Here is a 19,808-nt window from a genome sequence, read left to right on the forward strand (position 1 = left end):
GAATGAATAATAGACAAAAATCAAGAAACAATAGACTTAGCAGTTATTTATCTAGAAATGTAAGAAACATTTAGAGAATTTTCATTTATTTGCTTTGTGTATGTATGTGTGTGACCCAGAACTTGACTTTGTTTTCTTTGTAACATGCAATCCCATCTGCTTGACTGGGATGTGAGGTTTCTGTGGACTTGGGCTGAAGCAAAGAGAGAAGAAAGCCTCATGGTAATGAGGCAGCTCACCGCCTACCACATGTAGGAATTCAGCTCTGCGTTGATCATCTTTTTTGTCTATAATTAGACTTACAAGAATCTGATTGTCACCTGTGGATGCCAAATATTCTCTATAACACGTTTCACATCCTTATCTGCAGAGATAGTGCATCCAGGAAGCAACCAGCTTTAAGAATGTGCAAGTTCACACCACTGAGTTGCTGAGAAATCCTTTAGCTCTAAATTAGTAACTGTCAGAGTGAGCTATATTTGCTCTCCCTGACTGACACCTAAGAGGAGTTCAAGAAGTCAGTTATTTTTCTTTCCATTATTACAAATGTGATTGCAAATAGTAGCAAAACTCGGGGTTTTCAAGTGCGCGGGCGAAGAGATCAAAGTGAGGGGCACCTGCCACAGAGGGCATGGTTAATTAGCTGGGAGATTCCAGCTGGCCTTTCCTGAGCAGTGCAGGCTATCAAGCCAGCCAGGGAGGTTTAGATTAGTCCCTGAGAAAGAAAGCCATTCGCAAAACGCTTTCCTTCAGCTAAGACTACTCCTCAGCAATATGACTGGCCTGGATAATCTCATTACGACAGACCGCTCTTCTGCACAATTTTAATTTAGTCATAGTCTCCAAGATATTTCTTCTGGCTTTGACATTTCCTGGGAGTAATTTGAAAGAGTGGAGGCATAATCAAGGAAATGAAATATTTCTACTTCTCTACTAACTTTAGAACTGTGGGGCGGAAAAATGCCAAGGCTGAAACCTTGTAGCAAGGCTTAATGTTCCCAGGAGAGCAGCACTCGCCACTTGATGAGAGCAAGAGGGAGAGACAGAGACACATCATGAAATTGAGCACATGGTTGGGAACATTGTGAACCTCAAAACATAATCTCAATATTGAGTTTAGATTTATTTGATGGCCTCCAACATGGCATGAATTTAGCGCGGGATCTTGGTAATTATGTGTATAAGTAGGATTCTACAAAAGTAGGCTTTTTAATTTTACGACTTTCAATATGTTGATAGCTAATGTTAGACAACCAGAGGCTAGACTAAATAATGGTGAGGTGAAGGGGTTAGTGTAACAAACAGAACAGGGCGCATGGAAAAGTGAGCCTTGCCTCCAAATCAACGTGAATTTTTCAGAGAAGTTGCGTGAAATTAGTGCCCCTGGTGCATGTGCTAAAATAGCACTAGACCATTGCCTTCCGTCCCTCCCTTCGATGCCTCCTCCCTTGTGAGGAAAGCCATGATTGGCACTGCTTCGGTGCTGAGTGATGACGTAAGCATGTTAATCTTGCATAGAGTAGTGAACTTGGCTTAGGTTCATTCTGCTGGTAAAGATATGAAGCGCAATCTTCATATTCCATTCTTTCTGTACTGATTTCCTCCAAATTCAGGAAAGTCTTGTTTACTCTTTACCTTTGACACAGGCGTGTACGCTTTATCAACAGTGACACTATAGACTGAATCAATCTCTCTAGAACAGTGTTTTCAAACTGCAGGTCCCAACCTATTAGTGGGTCTTGAAATCAATTAAAAATTACTGGCTTGAAACCAGTAAGAGAGAAAGAGAGAGAGAGAGAGAGAGAGAGAGAGAGAGAGAGAGAGAGAGAACCTGACACACATCTTTCAAGAACAGGGTTAAACATCTGCATGCAAACTTAAATACTACATAAAAAACACATTCCTTAATGTGAAACGCGGATAGCATTAAGGGCTCGGTGCTTGGCATAGCAGTTAAGATGCTGATTGGAGCATCCACATCCCATGTTGCAGCACCTGGATCCAACTCCTGATTCCAGCTTCCTCTCAGTGTGGAACTGGAGCTGGGTGGAGGGAGGTGGGAAGCAGTGATGGCTGAAGTATTGGGCCCTTGCTCTCTGCATGGAAGATTTGGATGGAGTTCCTGGATCCCTGCTCAGTCTAGAACAGCCTGGCTAGTGCAGGCATTTCGGATTAGCAGGTGGCAGGTTTCTCTTTCACTCTTCCCTCACTCACTTCTCTTGCTTTCATTTTCAAATTAATTATTTAGTTAATTAAAACTGAAGATTGAAACATGAACTGAGTCCCCTCAAGAAAAGAAGAAGAAATGAAGATACTGCCAGGAGATGAAAGGGGATTGTTGATATCTGGTCAGGAGTCTTTCAGGGCCATGGTTATAATGTCCTACGGAAATTTATCTCACTTTGTGAAGATAGCTCTGCTTCCAGACCCCTTGGGTTGCATCAGTTTCTGCCTGCTCTTCAAAATTGACCCTTCAGGCATTTCTTTTTAATTTTTCAAAAAGACATTTTAGGAGTTGGGGCGTGGCATCGTAGATCAAGCTGCTGCCTATAGTTCTAGTATTCCATATGGGTGCTGGTTCAAGTTCTGGCTGTTAATATACCTGTTAATATACCTACAGGCATATGTTAATATACCTGGGGAAGCAGCAAAGGACGAGCCCTGGACTCACATAGGAGACTGAGAAGAGGTTCCTGGTCCTGCATTTGGCCAGGCCCATCCCCAGCTGTTGTAGCTGTTGTAGCTGTTGGAGGAGTGAATCAGTGGATGAAAGACCTCTCTTTTTGTCTCTCTTGTTCTTCATGTATCTTTGCCTTTCAAATAAATAAGTACTGTATAAGTTTAATATACATAAAAGCATACATATTTATGGAGTATTTTGCGATGTTTTGATACATGACAACGTTGTATAATGTGCAATCTAAATACATACGTAAAAATGAGATTGCTGAGTCATGGTAGTTCTACTTTTAGGTTTTTTAGTTATTACCATACTGCTTTTGTCAATGATTGTATTAATTTATGTTTATGCCAGTGGTGTGTTAGAGTTCCTTTTTGATACCTCCTTTCCCACATTTATTAGGCTTTGTCTTCTCTTATAATGACCAATCTAAATGGGTGAGGTGGTATCCCATTCCAGCTTTGACTTGCATTTCTCTGATGATGAGTGGGGTTGAGCATTTTTCACGTACTTATTTTCATTTCTATGTAGTCTGTGACAAATATCTGTTTAGATCGACTTCTCATTTTAAATCACACTGTTTCTTTGCTTTGGAGTTGCTTGAGCTACTTTTGGCAGACAGAGAGATCTTCCATGTGCCGATTTATTCCAGAGATGACCAAAATGACAGACGCTAGACTGGTCTGAAATCAGCAAGTAGGAGCTTCTTCTGGGTCTCCCATATGGGTACAGTGGCCCAAGCCATTGGGCCATCTTCTATGCTTGCCAATGTACATTAGCAGGGAGTTGAGCCAGAAGAGGAGGAGGCAGATCTAGAACTGGTGCCCATAGATTTGGCTTTTCCCGGCAATACCAGAATAACCATTGGTCTCTTGGGTTTCTTTTATATTTTGAATATTATCCCTTGGTCAGATATATAGCTTGACCGTATTTTCTCTCAATTAGGTTACTGTCCCTTCCCTGTTGGTTGATACCTTTGCTGTGCCTAAGTGCCTTAGTTTAATATGCCGTTTGTCTACTTTCATTTGTTCCTGTGTTTTTGGGCCCTCTTCTAGAAAAACCTTTGCCCATTCCAAAGTCTTGAGGAATTCTTCAGTGTTTCCTACTGGTTGTTTTGGAGTTTTAGTTCCTACATTTGGATATTTAATCCATTGTGAGTTGATTTTTTTTGTACCTGGGGAGATTTAGAGCTTTAGTTTCTTTCTTCTGATTGTGTATATAAAATATTCCCAGCCCAATTTGTTAAAAAAAAGACTATCCTTTTACAGAGTATATTCTCAATATTTTTGTAAAGGATCAGTTGGCCATAGATATGATAATTTTCTTATAAATTCCCTGTTCTCTTCCATTGATCTATGGATGTGTTTTCCTGCCAGTACCATGTTGTTTTAGTCACGGGTTTTCTAGTATATTTCCCTTAAAAATTATTTGATTTTTATTGGAAAAGCAGATTTACAAAGAAGGAGAGGCAAAGAGAAAGGTATTTCATCTGCTGGTTCATTCACCAAGTGGCCACAATGGCCAGAGCTGAGCCAATCCAAAGCCAGGGGCTTATCCCAGGTCTCCCAGAAGGGTGTAGAGTCCCATCCTGGAGTGTTTTCGCAGGCCATGGGATTTGGGGTGGGGAAGCATGGGAGGTGCTGAATGAGAAGTGGAGAGCAGCACACAATAGGACCCAGTTGGGATCCTGGTGTTTAAAGGGGGAGGATTAGCCAACTTAACCATTACGCAGAACTACAGTATATATTCTGAAGTTGGGTGATATAATGTCTACAACTTTATTTATTGATTGATTGATTTTTGCTGAAGATCGTATTGGCTATCAGAATCTTTTGTTCTATGCAGATTTTAGTAGGTCTGTTTTTCTAGTTCTGCGAAAAATACCGTTAGGATTATAATCGGGACCACATTGAATCTGTAAATTGCTTTGAGACTACTATGCATATTTTTAAATTATACTAGCTCTTTCCATCCATGACACAGGCTGATTTTCCAATTTTTTTGTGTGTCATCCTCAATTGCTTTCAGCAGTGGCTTATGGTTTTTATTGTAAAGATCTTTCACATCTTTGGTTAAGCTAGTTCTTAGGTTATTTTATTATTTTTCATGCTATCAATAGTGATACTGCTTTCTTCATTTATTTTTTTCAGCTGATTCACTGATGGTTTCTAACAATAGTGCTGATTTTTGTATGTTGACTTTGTATCACATAACTGTTAAATTTATTGTTTAACAGTTTTTAATGGAGTATCTGGAAATAACATGATTATATATATATACTTGACTTCTGCATGTCCCATTTGAGTGCCCTTTGTTTTCTTCTCTTGCCTGATTCACTGGTTAGGACTTCCAGGATTATGTTGGAAAATGAAATTTTTCTTTTTTTTCCAGATCTTGGGGGGACAATCCTCAGCTATAGGCTTGTCATGTGTGGCTTTTGATTACATTTAGGCATGTTCCTTCTATGCTTAATTTTTTTGCAGTTTTATAACGAAGGGGTTTTGAGATTTACCTGAGGTCTTTTCTGTATCTATTGAGATAATCCTGTGTATCTGTTGGTATGGTAGATCTAACTTATTGGCTTATATTAAGCCATTCTGGCATCCCAGAAAAAAATTCTAATTGATTATGGTGAATAATCTTTTACTGTGTTGATAGATTTGATTTGGTAGAATTTGGCTGAGGATGTCTGTATCTGCATTCTTCAAGGTTATTGTCCTGTATCTTTCCTTTGTTATTATTGGTCTATCCTTGTCTGGTTATGGTGTCAAAGGAATACTGATATTATAGGATGAGTTTAAAATAATTTTTTTTTCTTTTGTCTTTTTTAAAAAATATTTTTATTATTCATTTTTATTGGAAAGTCAGACATGCAGAGAGGAAGAGAGACAGAGAGGAAGATCTTCTGTCTGTTGATTCACTCCCCAAGTGGCCTCAATGGCTAGAGCTGAGCCAGTCTAAAGCCAGGAACCAGGAATCTCTTCCAGGTCTCCCCTGCAGGTGCTGGGCCCCAGGGCTTTGGGCCATCCTCACTGCTTTCCCAGGCCACAGGCAGGGAGCTAGATGGAAATTTGGACTGTCAGGATTAGAACAGTGCCCATAGGGGTTCCGGCATGTTCAAGGTGAGGACTTAAGCCATTAGGCCACTGTGCTGGAACCTATTCTTTTAATTATGAAATAATTTATTAAAGATTGATTTTTAATTCTTCCAGTGTTTGGTGTAAGTTATCAGTGAAGTCATTTGATCCTGGGGTTTTCTTTGATGGTAGACTTCTTAATCACTAACTCAATTTTGTTATGCATCATTTGCTTAGATGGTCTATTTCTTTGTGATTTAATCTTGGTAATGTGTATGTGTCCAGGAATTTGTCTGTTTCTTTAGGTATTAATTTTTTTTTGCAATGTAGTTGTTCAGACTAGTCTCCAACAACCCTTCTTGTGTTTACATGGTTTCAGCTGCAATGTTGACATTTTCATCTATGAATGTATGTATTTGAGACTTGTATTTTTTATTAGCATAGATGAGAATCTTTCAATTTTGTTTATCATTTCAAAGAACCACTTATGCATTTCATTGATTTTTTTGGAGGGGTGGGGGTTTCTCTATGTCAGTTGTTTGTGTTCTGAATTTTATTGTTTCTTTTCTTCTATTACAGTGTTCGATTTTTCTTTGTTTTGTTTTTCTAATTCTTTGATGTGCAACAACTTGAGATCTTTCCAGTTTTTTAATACGGGGGTTGATTGATATAAACCTTTGTGCTGCCTTTCCTGTATCCCAGAGGTTGGGGGTTGTTGTACTTCCGTTTTTATTAATTTTAAAACATTTTTAAAATTTCCTCCTTGGTCTAGTGGTTGTTCACGAGTAAGTTGTTTAATTTCTGTTTATTTCCTTGGTTCCCAAAGCACCTCTTGTTATTGGTTCCTAGTTTCAACGTTTTGTGGTTAGAAGAGATCCTCAATGTAATTTCTGTTTTTTTTTTTAATTTGTCGAGATTTGCTTTGTGCTGTACCATAGAATCTACATGGGAGAATGTTCCATGTGCTATCGAAAATAATATGTATTCTTCACCTAATAAACAGAATGTTTTGCAGATTTTGTCAGGGACAACTGATCTAGGGTATGGTTTAAATCTGTTGCTATTTATTGCCTTTCTGTTTGGATGAACTGCGTATTTCTGAATGTGGGGTGGAGAAGTCTTATGCTATTTTTACAAAATCTATCTCTCCTTTTAAATCTATTAATATTTGTTATATGTAATTGAGTGCTTTTATATCAGGTACAATAAATTTTCCATTTTTATTTTCTATTATTGAATTTGACATCTTATCATTATATAACAAATGTCTTTGTTGCTTTTACTGCTTTCATTCCAAAATCTACTTTATACTATAGAAGCATGACTATTCTTGCATATCTAATTTCATCCTTTAACTTTTAGTTAGAGGTGAAAACATTTTCTTGTAAGTACCATATAGTTGACTGTTTTTAAAGATTATTCATCCAATTACTCCATCTTTTCTAAAGATTTATTTATTTTTATTGGAAAGTCAGATATACAGAGAGGAGGAGAGACAGAGAGGAAGATCTTCTGTCTGATGATTCACTTCCCTAGTGGCTGCAATGGTCAGAGCTGAGCCAATTGGAATCCAGGAACTAGAAGCTTCTTCTGGGCTCCCAGGCTGGTGCAGGGTCCCAAGGTTTTGAGTCGTTCTCGACTGCTTTCCCAGGCCACAAGCAGGGAGTTGGTTTGGAAGCAGAGCCACTGGGACATGAATTCGTGCCCATATGAGATCCTGGAGCAAGCAAGGCGAGGACTTCAGCCACTGGGCTACCACGCTGGGCCCATTACTTGGATTTGTAATTGTGGAAATTAGTCCATGTACCTTTGAGGTAATTATTGGTTGTTCCTAAATTACAATCCTTATTTGAGGCTGAGTGATTCTCTCTAGTTGTGTACTCTGACTAGTTGTTTTTGGTAAGGCTATTATAGATATTTATTTTGTGGCTACTATTTGGCTCATAAAAACTTTTTATTGTAACAAGTTATTCTTAAGTGATTCTAAGTTAACATTAGTTGTAATGATTAAATAGGCAAACAAAAAAGGATTAAAAATAATAATAAAGAAATTTTATTCTTGTGTTCCATTCCCTTCCACATTTTCAATCTTTAAAATGTTCTGCTTTACTTCTATGTATAGCTCCCCTGTTTACATTTTAACATAGTAATTATAACACTTTATTTTCATTCTGAAGACATAAATCATTTTTGTACAATATTTGTACTATTGTAGCATTCTGAATTTGTTTGTATAGTTATTCTTACCGGTGAATTTTCCCTCTTGTAATGTTTTCTTTCTGCTCATTAGCATCTCTTACTTTTGGTTTTAATAAGTGACTTTTAGTAGAGCCAGGCATTCTTCCCCCCTTCAAGCTTCAAGGTTTGCTGCTCTGGGGTGAAGCTATGAACTACCTTACTGAAGCTCTTCAGTGGCGCTGGGGGATGCCCTGGACAAGATCAACAGTGCTGTTGCATGAAAAGCAGCCCTTGTCTTCAAACATAGTTGAGTGATCTGGGTAGAAGCAGCAGTCGTGCGGTGCTCAGTCCGTAGATGAAACTATAGAACATATTTTCAACATCATAGCAGCAATTGATAGCCCACACTTTGTATACAATACAGAAAGAAAAATGTTTTTCCTTCTGTTAATGACCAACCATCCTGCGCCAAATTTGTTTGGAACAGCAAGAGATAAAGCAGAGCTGTTTTGTGAACGATATCTCATTTTGCACTAGCAGACTCACAGACATGAATTATTTACTCCTCCAGTGATAGGTTCTCAGCTCGATAACAGTGGAAGCAAATTCCAGCTTAAAACAATAGAAACCTAATTGGGTAGTACCTCCAAGATCGAAGATGTGGTTGTTCTTGAAATGATAATACAATTAAAAGAGGGAAAGTTTTTTTCTAGAAGATTCTACTGGAACAGTACAACTAAAACTTACTAAGGCTCAATTCCACAGTGATCTCTACAGAGACATGCTTTGTCTTAGCAGAAGGTTGGTTTAGATCAAGTGTTTTCTGTTGATGCCTTTGGATTTCCACACTCTGAACCCTCTAGTACCATGAAGACATGCAATGGAAAGAGTATTTTTTTTTTTTTGGAGAACAATCTAGTGCATCAGTGAAGACTTCTGAAAAACTGAAACAACTAAAAGATGAGAATAAAGATGCCACAGTTGTGTTCATATCTAAAGTTTTGTTGGCCCAAGTAGAAGTACTAGAAAAACTTCACACGATGTTGTCTGCTTATTCACAGGACCTCTAACTTGCTTCATTCTATGTGGTAATTTTTTACCTGCACCATATGGAAAAAATTAACTTCAAACTTTAAAAGATGCCTTAAAAACTTTGGCAAACGAAATATGTGAATACCCAAATATTCTCCAAAGGAGTTGTTTTGTGTTTGTACCTGAAAGTATCACTAATGAATTCAGGCAGAAGGTACCATTTTCAGTTTTTACTAGTAATGCTTCAGTATTTTACGCATGAAATTACTGTATTTCAAGAAGATGTAGTAAGATGTGTAGCAACTATGGTTACATGTTAAGAGCAGATCCTGTGCCTGATCCACTAATCATTGTGGACGAATATGATCCCTTCATCATGACCAATACGGATCCCTCTGTGTAAACCCTGGATCTTTTCCAAGAAGTGTTTTTTTTTTAATTTGAAATTTTCTACCCTTCCAATAAGACAGTAGAAAAGAGCAAACTTCAAGGCTTTTGAGATACTTAAATACCATCTGAAGAAATAGAACTCATGCTTTTTCTTCTTTCTGAATTTTTTCTTTAGCTTTTATTATTTTTAATTCACATGAAGATGAGTTATTTCACATTTTCCATGACACAGATTTGGAAGTATGTGGTTTCCCTGTCTTTTCTTATTTTTTCTTATTTTCTTATTTTTTTCCTAAATTATTACAATAGCATATTCATTTGCTTCACAGTAACAGGCTTCCCTTCCCAACGTTTAAAGGTGTTATTACATAACAAATAGAGAAAGAAAAAAAGTAAAAACCTCCCTCAGGTTGCCCCCGACCAAAGGACCTCTCTGCCTTGGTCAAATGGTGGCCTCAGGTGGCTCCCAGGCTGGGGGATCTCTCCTGCTGAGTCAGGCAGTACTAGTGAGAGTCAGAACAGAAGACAGGGGATTTTTGGATGACAATAGCTAGCATGTGAGAGAACCAGGTCTGGTAGCAGAATCTGTGGAGGAGATATGGGCTTACTCCTGTGGAACTGCAATCTCCATTGGCATGCCCAAGAGCTATGGATGGGAACAAGCCTGGCTGGGGAGCTAAAGGGATGCCTCAGTTGGTTTGGGATTCCCACTGGTGAGGATGAGATTCAAATTAGTGGCAATGGGCTGGACATGGCTACAGCCTCACTCAGCTTGGGTGTGGCTGGGTCTGGAGAGCACCAGACTGGCCTAGACACCAGCACCCACTGGGACTGATGAAAGCCAGGGTGGGTATAGAATGGGCTGGGCAAGGTCTTGACTGCTGCTAAATCACATAAAAACCTGTGTCTGGGCATGAATCAGGTGTGGCTGGGTTGCAAACCCAACAGTAAGAACCAGAATGGATGTGGGCCAGGTAAGCAAGGTCACTGTTCCTGCCAGGATAAGAGATGGACAAAGTCAACCTGGGCCAAGGACTCACTGGTGTGCATAAGATCTGCCACTGGGCCTGGGAAAGCAGTTGAGGACGGCCCAAAGCTTTGGGACCCTGCACCCGCGTGGGAGACCTGGAAGAGGTTCCTGGTTCCCAGCATCGGATCGGCGCGCATCGGCCCGTTGCGGCTCACTTGGGGAGTGAATCATCGGACGGAAGATCTTCCTCTCTGTCTCTCCTCTTCTCTGTATATCCGGCTTTCCAATAATAATAAGATCTTTTTAAAAAATGCTTTAAAAAAATCTGCCACTGGGAGGAGACCCAATAGAGGAGCTTGGCAAACTCCTTTGTCCTAACACAATCCCTGAAGGTGAGTGCAAAAATCAAGGCAAGGTGCAACCCACACTTTGGCAGGTTACAGTAATCTGCTGGCATACATGTGGGTTAGGTCTGGGGACAGGCCAGGCCAGGCCAGTTCATAACATCCACTGGAAATCTGAGAACCAGGACAGGGTGCAGGAGGAATCAGGTTGAGCCACAACACCAGTCAGTTCATATTAGGACTGGGACAAGGTTCTGACTGGACTGGGCTGGACAGCCACACTCACCAGCAAGAGCTGGAAACGTGGAGCAGGCTGAACTGGCTCAGGCTGCGCAACACGATAGTGGTTGCTGAGGTGAGGTGAGCCATGCCAGCCTGTGTTCCATGAGTGTCAGGTTCATGAGCCCCGCGGGTAGGAGATATGGCAAGGCTTGAGTCACCTGGCCTGGGTCCTTGGGACTGACTGCAAGAATATGTCCTCCTTAGTGTAAAAAAGCAGAGGAGTGGACACAGATCTGGATCCACATAGAGAATATTGCAGCCCATTTGGTGCTGTAGCAGAAGAAGGAAGTAAAAACAAATTGGACAACTATCCCAGCCAAACAATGACAACAAAATCCTGGGTGAATGGAGACTTGAGCTCGACTTGGATCTGTGAAATTGACAGCATTTCAGAATTATCCAAACCACTTGAGCAGAACCATCAAAACATGCACCTCCCAGGAACTCTGGGTTTCAGTTGGTGGTTCCCCATACCTGGGTACTGAAACATTTGGGATGTGAGATGTGGCTTCTCCCTTTATCTCTCCCCTTCCCCCAGAAACAAGAAGAAATAGCAAATTTGGAAACAATGACTTCATCCACTTTTCCCTAACCCCCAGTCCTTCGCACCCTGATTATGTAATCATCATGAAAAAAACGTAAAAACCATATATAATAAAAGTGAACATAATATAAAAACAAGAAGGAGGAAGAAGAAGAGGAGGAAGAAGAGGAGGAGGAGGAGAGATTTTTAGGAGCTGACACAAGTGGTTTACAGGCTAATGCTCCACAAGCAAGCACTGACATCCATATGGGTGCTGGTTCTTTCCTGACTGCTGCCCTTCCCATCTAGGTCACTGCTTATAGCCTGGGAAGGCAGCTCAGCATAGCTCAGGTCCTTGGAGTCCTGCACCCATGTTGAAGACCCAGAAAAACCTTAAACTTCAAGTTCCTGGTTTCACATTATCTCTGCTCTAGCTGCTGTGGTCATTTGGAGAGTGAATCAGCAGTTGGAGGACCTTGCTTTCTGTCTCTCCTCTCGGTAAGTCTACTTTTCAAATAGAGGAGAAGGAAGGAAGGAAGGAAGGAAGGAAGGCAGGCAGGCAGGCAGGCAGGAAGGAAGGAAGGAAGGAAATATGACTTTTGCCCTGTAGACAGGTCTGGTGGTGGTACATTTTCTCAGATTTTTTTCGTCTTGGAACATCTTATCTCTCTTTCATATCTTAATGGTGGTTTTCCTGGGTATAATATTCTTGGCTGACAATATTTTTCCCTTGCTGTTGTAAAAATTATCATCACAGCCCCTCTTGACTGGTAACATTTTTGCTCAGAAGACATAGACACAGACATTACACCTGCTGGTTGAATCTTTTTATATACCTACAAAGGCCAGGTTGGGCCACATCAAAGCTTGAGCAAGAAGCTTCTTCTGGGTCTCCCACATATGTGGCAAAGGTAAGGTGCTTGAAAATATGCTGTTGTTCAAGGTCATTACTAAAGAGTTTATTTAAAAATGGAGCACCTGGGACTTGAATCAGTGTCCATATTGGATGCCAGCCATATAAGCAGCAGCTTTATCCACTATAAAGAATACCAGACATCATTATCCTTCTGAATATGCTTTCTACCCCCTTTGATATCCTCAAGTCCCTCTTGAGCCACAATAACTCAAATATTTGTTCTTGTCATCAGTCCCGCATTTTTTGCTACGTTTTCTTCATTTCATTGATTCCCCCAGCCCATTGTGTGTTTTGAATGGCTGGACGTAAAGCTCATTGATTCTTTTTTTCTCTTTGATCTGTCTGTTATTGATGTCTCTTTTACATTTTCAGTTTCATTTGGTGTACTTTCAGTTGAAGAATTTCTCTTTGAGCTTCTTTAATTACTTCTATCTCCCTTTCAGAATATCGAACTCTTTCTTCATGTTCTGTTGAAGTGCATTAAGCTCCCCTGAAATAGTTATTTTGAAATCTTTATTTGAACATTTAAAGATTTCAGCTCCTAGATAACTGGTTTTTTGTGTTTTATTTTGCTTTTGAGGTGAGTTCATTGTTCCCAGGATATTCCTGAAGCTTATTGTGTTATAATGTCATCTAATTAGCAAAGGATTAGTTTTAATTAATCTGGATTTGTTTGTGCCATTACTAGAAATTTTGACCAGGTATTTATTTTATCTGAGTCCAAATACACTTCTGCTATTTCAGCACTAGAAGGCAACCAAAGTTGAGGTTTGTTACAGATCAAGTAATGATAAATTTTACTTACTTAGTCCTACATAACTTCCAGAGCTTAATTTTTCCCCAACCTATCACTGATACATTATCGAGAATGAACTGAAGAACTACCTGAAAAGTGACCTACCAATTTCTATCTAGGCATGTGGTTGGCTCAAACTTCTATCAATGCCACAATAATAGATCATACCCAGAAACTAAGTGCATCCTGGGAATAGAACCAAAGCCAACCCTTCAATAGTGTATCTTCTGCTGAGGAAATTCCCTGTACAGTGCTGCTACTTCCTAATTATTGATGATGTTAGTAGGAACATAAAATTGGTCATGTGGAACCACAAAAATCCATTGGCACTAAAGAAGGCCAAAGACACTCTGCCTATTAGGTACTGGCCTGAGGACAGGAACTGTCATCATCTGATCAATGAGATTTTTATCAAACTGCCACTGATTCACAAAGCAGTCTTGTGATTACTTGCTCTCTGCCTAAGGTTCATTGAGGGGACATAGAGGCAGCCTCACAACTACCAATGATCTTACCTGAATTTCAGGGTTTTTAGTCCCTGCTAATTATTGTGGATGAACACCAACCCCATGTGGGATTGGTGGTTGTGTAACACAAAACATCCCAACTGCATGTGGTGCTTGGAACAAGTTCAGAGACTCCAAGCACAAACACTTGCCAGTAGATTAAATTATCAGAGTCTGTCCAGCGTCAGGATTTTTCAGTCCAACATTGAGTCACAAGACATAGTCTTATGGCTCTTTGCTGTCTTCCCGTCTGGAGGAGGGAGGTAAGACAGTCCTTAGCTGCCTCAACGGGCCATGGGCCCAATTTCAGTGGTCATCATGAAGTCCTGGGAATGAACACTAGCCCCACCTGCGACCACATGTGAGACACACTAATACTAGGCTATCCTGCACCAGGCATATAGGGAGACTCTGTCTATAATTAGTAGCTGAGGGGATGGGGCATTTGAGATTTCTTAGATGCTAGGTCTCAAAGCAGCAGTCCTCCTCAGCTCTAAGGTATAACTTATGGTTCAAACTTCCCTCTCCTGGTATCTCCACAGGTGGTTGGTGGAGCTTTGGGCTGCATTGTGGTGGTGGTTGGAGAGGAGTAGCAGAGGTTGCCTACCAAGAAGGTCCAAAATTCTAGATCTGCAGATGTAGATCTGGGGCAGGACCTGTGTGGCTCAGTTTCACTTGAGATTTTTATCACCATGGACCTGGCAGTGAGATTCAGCTTGCCTCACTCTCACAAATAGAAGGGCTCTCCAGGATGCACGCCTTGGCGGTGGAGGGCGGACATGAGCAGCTATTTCCTTCCTGTTTTCTTCAATATGATTTTTTATATTAGTCTACTGAAATCAAGCCCTGTGGTCTCTCTCCTGGCCTTTGTAGATCGTGATGTCTCTGTGGAGAAGTAATCACCTGAGTGTCTTAGTTCCTGTCTCCTTCATGCAGTTTCATGAGCTCTCAGTGTCTTTCCAGTAAATTATTTTGCTGCCCAAGTGAATTATAGCTGAACCTAGTCATTTGCAAAGACTCTAAATTACACTCTAATATAGATGAGTTAAGTGTTAATCCATCTGATACTCATGCTGCAAGAGTGCTGAAATGGTATAAAGTGATCAAAGCTGGTGTCACAAGTTCAGATTTAATGTGGTTTACTAACCTCCTCTGCTTCCTCCCAAAACTACAAAGAAAGACAGGTTATGTTCCCTAATTGGGATCAAACAGTGAAGGCAAAACTCTGACTATGGGTAATGCCATTTAGAATTTTAATGAAATTTAATATGCCATATCACCATTAATGATGTTCACTTAGAACCTGAGCCACACTTGGCAATTAGAGTTGGAAAGGACTGTGAAGAGGAAAAAATCACCATACAAAATAGTTTTAGTATGACAGTATGCTCCTGAGCTATTTCAACAAATATATTAATAATTACAGAATTTGACATCTAAGCAGAGTTGCATGTGTAATTAGCATATGTATATGCAGCTTTATTTACAATAATATGAGAAGAAATATTAATCAATATAGCATTTTATCAATTAAGGTATCTGCACAGTGAAAAAAATTTCTTGTGAATTCACACAAAATGATCCCTGAGAGAAATGAGAAAAGAAAGCTGAGATGAATGAGAAAACAACGATGCACTAGTAAGACCCATTTGGCTGAAAAGGAAGAAAGTTTCACATTTTCCTGCTTAGCTACAGAATTATCTCTGGAGTGAGCCACAAGAAACTAAGGCCATTTGCAAAGGGATGGAGTAGAGCCAGAGACTCCTGGTTCCTACTACTTCCTGGAAATTTTGAATTTTTTATTTTAAGAGTAAAACTGGTAAAGTCAAACGAGAAGAACCCTTTTCATGGTGATTTTAACTTTTTTTTAAAGCTCCTTTCATCCTAAGTGCTAGCAAATGTTATTCATTTAAATAAAGTAGATTCAGGGTGGCCGAGTAACTGAGTATTACTAAACTACAAGAGACCAGGAAGCCTATGGTTTTCCAGGGTAAAATTTGGTTTTAGTACATGGACCAGTTATGTTTTGGCATATTGTGAGCAAACATCAACATCTGTTTTACTGTTTTTGCATAGAGCATAACCACTTGTGTCTCTTCAAATAGAATTTAAACAAAGAAAAATATGTTCAAATAAAAAATATTCCCAGTGATGGGGACTCAGTTGCTCTTATAAGTCATTGGGTTTTGGATCTTGGTTTTTGCTGTTGTTTGCAGCTTTTTTGTCCAAAGAGAAAGGGTTTGGGTTTAGGTTTTGGATCTTGATTTTTGCTCGGCTTTTTTGTTTGCTTTGTCTTGTTTTGTTTTGTTTTGTTTGTCCAAGGTGAAAAGGCTTGGGTTTGGGTTTTTCATTTTTGCTGTTGTTGCGGTTTTTTGCTTTTTTTTTCCAAGCAGAAAGGGTTTGGGTTTCTATAACTCATTGATGCTAATGAAAGTTGAGTTCCATAAACTCAAGGTATCATTTGGTAATATTAAACTCTGTTCATATCTACTTCTCACATGCATTGTTATGAAATATGTATCATGAATTAAAATTCTATTTCATGAATAGCATTCAGTTATGAAATATGTATCATGAATTAAAATTCTATTTCATGAATAGCATTCAGCTACAATCTTGACAAAACCCAACAGAAAATACTTGTATGACTTCTAATAGGATGCATATCTATGCACTAATTTATTATAATGTCTATGCTTCACAGGATTTCTTGTTTTCCATTTATGTTTAACTTATTCCATACCCATGTTCAAAATAAACCCAACATAATTTTCTATTTCTCTTTGAAGTTTTGTTTAGAAAGTATTAAGATAGTGGGACAGTTTTTTAAAAGTTCATAGAAAATGGAACTGAATGTTTTGAGTATGAGAAACCTATTCATTCTGTGTGTAGCTTCTTCAAAATGTACGTGTTCTAGCAACTTGAGTAAAGTAGACCAAGTGAGTTAGCTAATAATATTTTATATTCTGTTTAGTATTGTTTGTTGAGATATAATTGCATGATACATATCAGTATACATTTAATGTTCAATTCTTTACTATGTGACTCATTGTATGGATTTTAAAGTGTCATGCTTTCCATGGATACAACTTGTATGCCATCTGTTTAGTGAGGGACTATTTGAAGTATTACCAATTGGCAGCAGTAATTATTGTTGAAACTGAGTACGGGCACCCTCCCGCTCCTTGTCTCTACCCCTACTATTTAATTATTTTCCCACAAAGCATTAGACCTGAGCTATAGTGGAGAGGGCTAAATAGCTCACTCACCCCCACTGTTTCTCTCCCTCTGTTCCTTTCCCTGCTCCAACCCCTGATTTCTCATTCTCATGGATTGTGATTGTGGTTGACACATACAAATGATTGCCTTTCCTCCTACCACCTCTGAAGTTTAAAATAAAAAGTGCATTACTATGGAACAAGGCTCCTGAAGAAATAGAAGGTGTAAAACACTGATAAGAGGAACGATGGAAATTCTGGGCTGAAGAAAGCTGGTGACTCTGGAAAAAAAATGAGGAAGGAAGGGGGAGGATAGAGGCCACTTTCAGAGTAACAGATGTCTTAAGACTGAAATAGATCTCAGATTTGGCAAGAGTTTATAAAAGCTTCGGAGATAACCTCTCCTCCCAAGGTTGACATTATCTTTCTTTGACTAGCACTCAGTTAACTCCAGCAATAATAAAACTTTGGACCAAAAATTTGGCAAGAAAGCTGACTGAGCTGAGAATATAGATATTAACTTTTCAACAGAAACACCCTGAGGTTTTATCTAGTTATAATAAAATTATTTTGAATAATTCAAACAAATGAAACAAATTAGATATGACTAAGATGATCATAATTTCGGTTTGTTCTTAGTAATAATAAATGCTTCATGGTGTTTTCATCAATCCAGAATTTTTTAGGTAGCTATTGTTACTCGGTCTCTGGCTTCCTGATAAACTATTAAATAGGACAGAGCTGTATTCAAGCAGAAATGTGTTTGGTTCTTCCCTTTTGAGAGGTTTACATCTGTTTTTCCAGATAGCACTCCTATAACATAAACTTCCACATGGATAACACTGTACTAGCTCATTACCAAAAGTGGTACACTGAATTTACCAGATATCACAAGAACCTGCTTTTGCTATTATAACAAATAGTGAAGCACTACATCAATTCATCAATTAAACAGAAAGTTTTACATTAATTCATAAATAAGGTGCATGAAACAAAAGTTTCCTCATTTCTACTTCTGATAGCTGTATACTATTACTGCTCTTGATGTATCTGTAGAGACAGTGCCCAAGTAATGATACAATTCCAAATTTTTCAACTTTGCAGTGGTGTGAGTGATGCTTATTCCACAGAAATCATATTTTGAATTTTTAATCTGGACCTTTTATCAGGCTGCTGGTTTGTTGTAGCACAGAGCAGCAATGGGCCACATGCCCCATTCACCATGTGCTCACGAGTATGAATTACTGACACTCTTCTGGTAGTAGAATTGCTAAGCTGTAATGCTCAGTGAGTTAATCACTAGATGAGTGTTGAGTTCAATGTTTGTTTGTGTTATTTTTAATCTAGGATGGGCTTCTTCTGATTTAATTCTTTAAAAACTAGAGGAAGACCTAGATAGAGATATACGTCATTATCTATAGAGTGTAGCAAGAATGAAAAAAGCATAGGCTTTGCAGTCAAATACATTTTCAGTTCAGATCTCTGCTTACACTTTATTAATTGTATAATCTTGGGCAAGCTACTTGATATTTCTGAGTGTCAGATTTTCTCTATAATGTAGAAAAATGGTGTCTATCTAAAAGATAAAATTAAATGGGTTGTATGTGATTTTTGATTTTTTTTCCCCCTGTGGTCAGTTCATTTTCTTTTCTTGTTTCTCTTTCACTATCTTAACTTGTCTATATATAATTACACTTGCAGATAATGTTAATAATTCTTCACCAGGGATCTTTCATTTAAAAAATATTTATTTATTTAATTTGAAAAGCATAATTGAAATACAAAGATGGGGATACTGACATTTTCCATCCACTGGTTCCCTTTCCCAATGCCTTCAATTGCTAGGGCTAAACCAGTCCAAAGCCACAAGCCCAGAACTCCACTTTGGGTATCTCATTGGATGGAAGTGGCCCAAGAACTTGGAGTATCATCCGCTTCTTTTGCAGGCATGGTAGCAGGTCGCTGAGACAGAAACAGCATTCAGGACTCAATCTGATACAGACATGGGACACAGACATCAAAAGCAGTGGCTTACCACAATACCAACCCTACATTTTGGTAATGACATATTAATTGTAGAGTTTTAGAATTTTTATGCTAGCAAAAATTGACCTGTCCTCTCATGATTATTTTCTCCATTGTAATTTATGTTATAAAGTGCTTCATGCCACTGTCGTTGTGCTGCCATTCCTGAAAGCCTCCACTTTGAGGCCTGAATCCAATATCAAGCCCCTGCTATCTGCTCTGTTCCCAATCCAGCTCCTTGATAATGAGTGCAGGAAGGCAGCAGATGATGGCTGAAGTCCTCGGGCCCCTGCCATATGGGTGGCCTGGGTAGAGTTCCTGGCTCCTGACTTTGGCCAGCCTGCTGCCACTGAAATGAAGCAATGGATCAAAGATGTCTCTTTGATACTCTACCTTTCAAGTGGATAAATGGCATTAAATCTTAGAACTGTATCTACAAATCACATTGAATCTGTTAAAAAGTAAAATAAAACACCAAAATATAAAAAGAAAATCTTTTCTTATCCCAAGAGTAGCCCATCCCTTGATTTTTATTCTTCACTTTTATACTTGTTACTTCAATTTACTTTTCATTAAATAATTCATGTATGTTTTCATGTTTTTGACATTTTTATTTTGCTAGCACTGGCTTTTAAATTACTTTCCCTTCAGCTAATTCTTCTGACAGTTTGCTGCTTAAATTTTTCTGTTTGCAGAAGCCTTACCATCTGGAGAAATCACTTCTTCTTCATTAGACTTTAGGAGGACACTGAGCTTTCTTCCCATCTGTCTATAGATATGCTTTAGAATCTATCATACTTTTAAGAACTTTTATTTCCATGTTTTGATCAAGTAACACACATACATGACAAAAATTTTAAAACATAGAAGA

The 19,808-nt window shown here is 38.9% G+C and overlaps 1 pseudogene; it reads left to right on the forward strand.

Moving 5' to 3' along the window:
• The window catches only part of LOC101524385 (DNA polymerase epsilon subunit 2-like), a 48,111-nt pseudogene extending 38,645 nt beyond the window's left edge, over positions 1–9,466 (forward strand).
• The last annotated feature ends 10,342 nt before the right edge of the window (positions 9,467–19,808 follow it).

The sequence above is a fragment of the Ochotona princeps genome, chromosome 1, assembly GCF_030435755.1.
Source record: "Ochotona princeps isolate mOchPri1 chromosome 1, mOchPri1.hap1, whole genome shotgun sequence".
Classification (NCBI taxonomy): domain Eukaryota; kingdom Metazoa; phylum Chordata; class Mammalia; order Lagomorpha; family Ochotonidae; genus Ochotona; species Ochotona princeps.